Genomic DNA, 5,004 nt, shown 5'->3' on the forward strand with positions numbered 1-5,004 from the left:
GCATCGCATTGCAGGCTCATGTTCATCTTGTGGTCAATGATGACCCCCAAGTCTCTTTCTTGCATAGTGCTAGCCAACATAGCACTGCCGAGCCTATAAGGATGCTGCGGGTTTTTCTTCCCAAGATATCGTTGGCAGATTCTGCATGCCTTGTCATGGCATGGTCTGGACCTGTTCAGTGTGTTTTGTGCTGTAGGAAGTTGGCTTCTGGTGATGAGGTTAATGAGGTTCAGTGCTTGTTTGAATTTACAAATCACTTTCCACAGAGTAGCCTATGAACTACACTTCATAAACCTCCTAGGTAGTAGGTACAGAAACTGATGGACTCAATATAGACATTGGAACTCTGACACACTACAACCTGCCAGACATCTGACTCCCCAGGTACTTATGCACTTTTACCTGCGCTGCTACACCCCCCTCCCCTCCCACCCCAGCTTGTCCCTTACCCCCTGATGCCACCATTTCCATTTTCACTTTCTGGCTTTCTTGCCTGCATTGCATGCCAGCCTCTGGCTTCTTTATTATTCCTTCCATCCAGGAACAGCACACACACCAACTTCCTCAGCCTGAGTGAGAAAATTCTTCCTAATATCTAACCTAAACTTCCCTTGCTGCAACTTGAGGTCACTGCCCCTTGTTCTGTCATCTGCCACCACTGAGAACAGTCTAGTGCCATCCTCTTTGGAACCACCCTTCAGGTAGTTGAAAGCTGCTATTAAATCCACCTCAGTCTTCTCTTCTCCAGTTCCCTCAGCCTCTCCTCATAAGTAATGTGCCCCAGCCCCCTAACCACTGGACTCTTTCCAGTGCCCTCCACTGGGCTCTTTTAATTGATTTCCACTGGATTCTTTCCAATTTGCCCATATCCTTTCTGTAGTGGGAGGCCCAAAAGTGGACACAGTATTCCAGATGTGGCCTCACCAGTGCTGAATAGAGGGGAATATAGCAATCCTTCTCTGTAACTCATAGGAAACATTTGCTTGTGTTCTAAAGGTAAATTATGAGACCAATATGCCGAAACCAGCAAAGTTTGTTGCAATATAGTGCCACTATCTTGCTTCACAACTTCAGAGGAAAACCTTTGTATACTAGAAGTCTAGGAGCTAATAAGGAAAACATTTAGGCTGCCTGTTAGACATTGCTTCTCCAGGGGCCTCCAAGAGGAGCTTCTTGTGATGGTAGTGTAGTCAGCATATTTGCCACTGATGGTAAGAAATTTTAGAATTTAAGTTATGTTGGCATTTTACTCCTGGGAGAGAAAAAACTGGATCATGAAACATCTGCTTCTGGAAACACAGTAACATAGTAACATCTGTTGGAAGCTAGCAGGATTCAGTACACTAGTTCAGCAATGAGAAGCAGTGGGTCTTATTCTGATTTTACTGTTACTGGGACGTCATTCTCCCCCTGTACTTGGCCTTAGTGAGGCCGCAGCTGGAGTACTGTGTCCAGTTTTGGGCTCCACAATTCAAAAAGGATGTGGAGAAGCTTGAGAGAGTCCAGAGAAGAGCCACGCGCATGATCAGAGGTCAGGGAAGCAGACCCTACGATGACAGGCTGAGAGCCCTGGGGCTCTTTAGCCTGAAAAAGCGCAGGCTCAGGGGTGATCTGATGGCCACCTACAAGTTTATCAGGGGTGACCACCAGCATCTGGGGGAACGTTTGTTCACCAGAGCGCCCCAAGGGATGACAAGGTCGAATGGTCACAAACTACTTCAAGATCGTTTCAGGCTGGACATAAGGAAGAATTTCTTTCCTGTCCGAGCCCCCAAGGTCTGGAACAGCCTGCCACCGGAGGTGGTTCAAGCGCCTTCATTGAACACCTTCAAGATGAAACTGGATGCTTATCTTGCTGGGATCCTATGACCCCAGCTGACTTCCTGCCATTTGGGCAGGGGCTGGACTCGATCTTCCGAGGTCCCTTCCAGCCCTAATGTCTATGAAATCTATGAAATCTATGAAATCCTCCCCCTATAGAGTAGAGCCAGATCACTAATGGGGACTTAACCATATACCTTTTAATGAGAGAACAGCACTGGGAACATAACCAGTATAAACCAGGGAGTACAGGGGACACTACAACTACAACACACTGAGGGGGCAGGATTCATAAAGGTTAGACACTTACAATCATAGACATATTCATCCAGTTGACAAAAGTTAGGGTTAACAAAATATAAGACACAAACAGCAGAACAAACAATATTGGTTGGTGAAATATAAAAGGCATTAAATACAAAACATCAAATAACAAGGAATATAGGGTACCTAGGTACCTAGAAGGGTTGGGGGGTGGGGGAAGAGGGAAAACCCAGTGACCCCTTTCCACTGCAACAAGAATTTCCCCTTGTCACTTCACCCACTCTAAGTCATCCCAGCTAGTATTTGAACTCAGCTTTCCTATGTGGTAGACAAAAACTCTACCACACAGCCACCAATGCTGGTGCTACTCCAAGCTGCTAGGGGCCTTGACTTTCCCAGAGCCCCAGCCTCATGTGCTGCCTGGCCTCTTATTGGAGGAGTGGGAAGCAGAGCTGGGAACCTCTCAGGTGGCTGTTCAGATCCTTGCTGCAGCTGGGGAGGCTCTCCTGCTGGCTGCAGCCTCTCATGGGGGACCCTGGAGCCCAGCGGGGAGCCTCTCCTGCTGCCCGCACACGATGCTGCTGAGGGTCCAACTGCTGCCTGCAGGTCCCACTCCTTCAGGTTCTTCTCTGGCAACTGCTTCTGCCCTGCTGGCCCAGCTCTTGCCAGCTCTTTGAAACTCCTTCCTTGTGGTCCCTCGCTGGTCTCTCCTAAGCCAGCTGCACTGCCCTGTTTAGCCCTGTTTATCCCACTCCAGGTGACCCAAGGGGCCAATCAGGGGACATGGAGGGTGAGTCTCTGGTGAGGAAAGGGAATCCCAAGTCCTCCAATCATCTTTTATCCTTTCAAAACCCCTGGGCTAAATCACTACCAGCTAGCCCATCACATGCATTTTATCCTCATTCTCCATTTTGCCCCTCTCTGTCAGCAGTGGCCTCTCACCCATCTGCATCAAGTGGAGGGCAGGGACTGTAGGGTGTTGTGTGGTCTGGAGCGTGGTGTAGCTGCTTTTTCAACACTTCACCCTGGCACCCTGGAGCATTGAAGCTTTTGCATATCCTTTCATCCTAAGCTTAGCAGCCACTGGTGTTCTAATGTAATCAAGCTTGCAAACAAAAAAATGTTTTGCCTACTCCTCTCCTGGTAATGTAGGCTACTCAAAACTTTTGCCACATTAGGGAAAACAGGCTGTGTTTCTGTAATAAAATTATTTTGCACAAGCAGTCAGGTAGGTATTGATCTTTTGTAACATTCCAGGCCATTGAGCAGTCATCCCAACATACAATGACCTGATTTACCCCATCACCATCTTTTTTGTTGTTAACTGGGTGCTTCATCATGTTTGGGTGTTTTGACACTTACAGGTAATGACTTCATAATCCTTGAAATTTTCCCAGACCCTCATGCAAGCGCAGCCTGAGTATAAAGGTGCACCCCTGCCAAAAAGAATTTGCCACCCCCCTTTCAGAAATTGCTTGTGCTGTTGACCATGATCTGCTTCGCCATGTCTCAGAAAGCCAAGACCAGCAGTATGGACCGACAGCCCAGGAGGCTGATACCTCCAATGCCTATGAACCGAACTGGGCTTGGGAAAAACTGGAGGACTTAATTAACATTTGGTCAGAGCCAAAGATCATAAACAGGCTGGAAAGTAGGAAGAATAAGCCTGTTTATGTCAAGATTGCAAAAGGCATGCAGGCGCAAGGGCACAATTGTGACTGGACCCAGGCCTGGTGCAAGATCAAGTCCCTGAGATCAGTATTTCACAGAGCCAAAGATGTGAACTCTCATTCTGAGGCAGGTCACACAATTGCCCCCTTCGATGACAAACTGTCCATTATTCTCTCCGAGGATGCGGATGACAACCCAGGTATGGAGACTTTCAGCATTGGTGTTGGGCAGCAGCCCCTCCTGAGAGTGAAACCAGGAGCATGTCTCAGCTGTACAAAGACTGCTCCCTGATGACCATGAGTGGCAGGAAGAACTGTTGGTCAACATTCACTTAGTGCCGCTTAGCCCCTCCGTTCCAAAGACAAGCAAAGATGATGAAGCGGAGCAGGTGGAGGGTCAGGAAGAAACCCATGTGGCTGATACATCATCTACTGTTACTGAGACCCAAGAACATGCTGGACCTGGTAAGTCTTATAATGTGCCTCTTGCCACTGTCAGGCAGCACCCAGGTTCATGCTGGTTCAGTTTGGGGGGTGAAATTCATGTGTTGCTATAGGTGAGTCGCCATATTCTTTCAGTGGTGGTGCATCATAATTTTGATAGCTTGTAATGTAACAGACACCAAACTAATTATATGCTTTAATTAATTTTTTTCAGCTAGCACGTGCAGTGGCAGCCACAGACCTGTTTCTGAAGCGAGTACTTGTAAGTTTTGGGTAGTACGAGTGGTGCCCCACAGTTGTGGGGTCTGTTTCTGTGCCTGCTGGCATTTTGTGCACTGCATGATGGGGATGGGGGTATGTAATTTCCTCCTCTTGGGGGGAAGGCAACCATTGCTTTTTTCTTTGTTTATCAGCCACTTCAACCTATGGCCATCCAGAACAGTGCCCCACTCGCACTACAGCAGAGCGCTGCAGAGATTATCTCAGCAAGCAGAGACAGTCCCGCAAAACCTCACTCAAGGTTTTGGCAGACTCCTCAGTGGCCAGAGTAGAACATGCAGATGCTTGGCAGAATGAACTCTGTGAGTTGCTGCGTAAGGATGATGCTAACCTCAAGGAAGTGCAAGACACCATGCAGAATTTGAAAGACATGGTCGACGGGTCCTGTGTTGAATTTCGGAGGTCACGGGACACTTTCAATGATGCTTTTCAGAATGTGCAGAAGTACCTAAATAAATGGGTACCATGCCCAAAAGGGAAAAGTTGGTCTGCTTGTCTTGCCTCTGTGCAAGATGAGTGGAGATTA

At 47.8% G+C, this 5,004-nt stretch overlaps 1 long non-coding RNA gene across 1 annotated transcript; it reads left to right on the forward strand.

Moving 5' to 3' along the window:
* Positions 1-3,698: 3,698 nt before the first annotated feature.
* Positions 3,699-4,649, forward strand: LOC102375991. The gene is made up of 3 exons (XR_003096167.1): positions 3,699-4,220; positions 4,414-4,461; positions 4,613-4,649. It is a non-coding gene; the product is annotated as an uncharacterized LOC102375991 (long non-coding RNA).
* The last annotated feature ends 355 nt before the right edge of the window (positions 4,650-5,004 follow it).

The sequence above is a fragment of the Alligator sinensis genome, unplaced genomic scaffold (genome assembly GCF_000455745.1).
Source record: "Alligator sinensis unplaced genomic scaffold, ASM45574v1 scaffold263_1, whole genome shotgun sequence".
NCBI classification, from domain to species: Eukaryota; Metazoa; Chordata; order Crocodylia; family Alligatoridae; genus Alligator; species Alligator sinensis.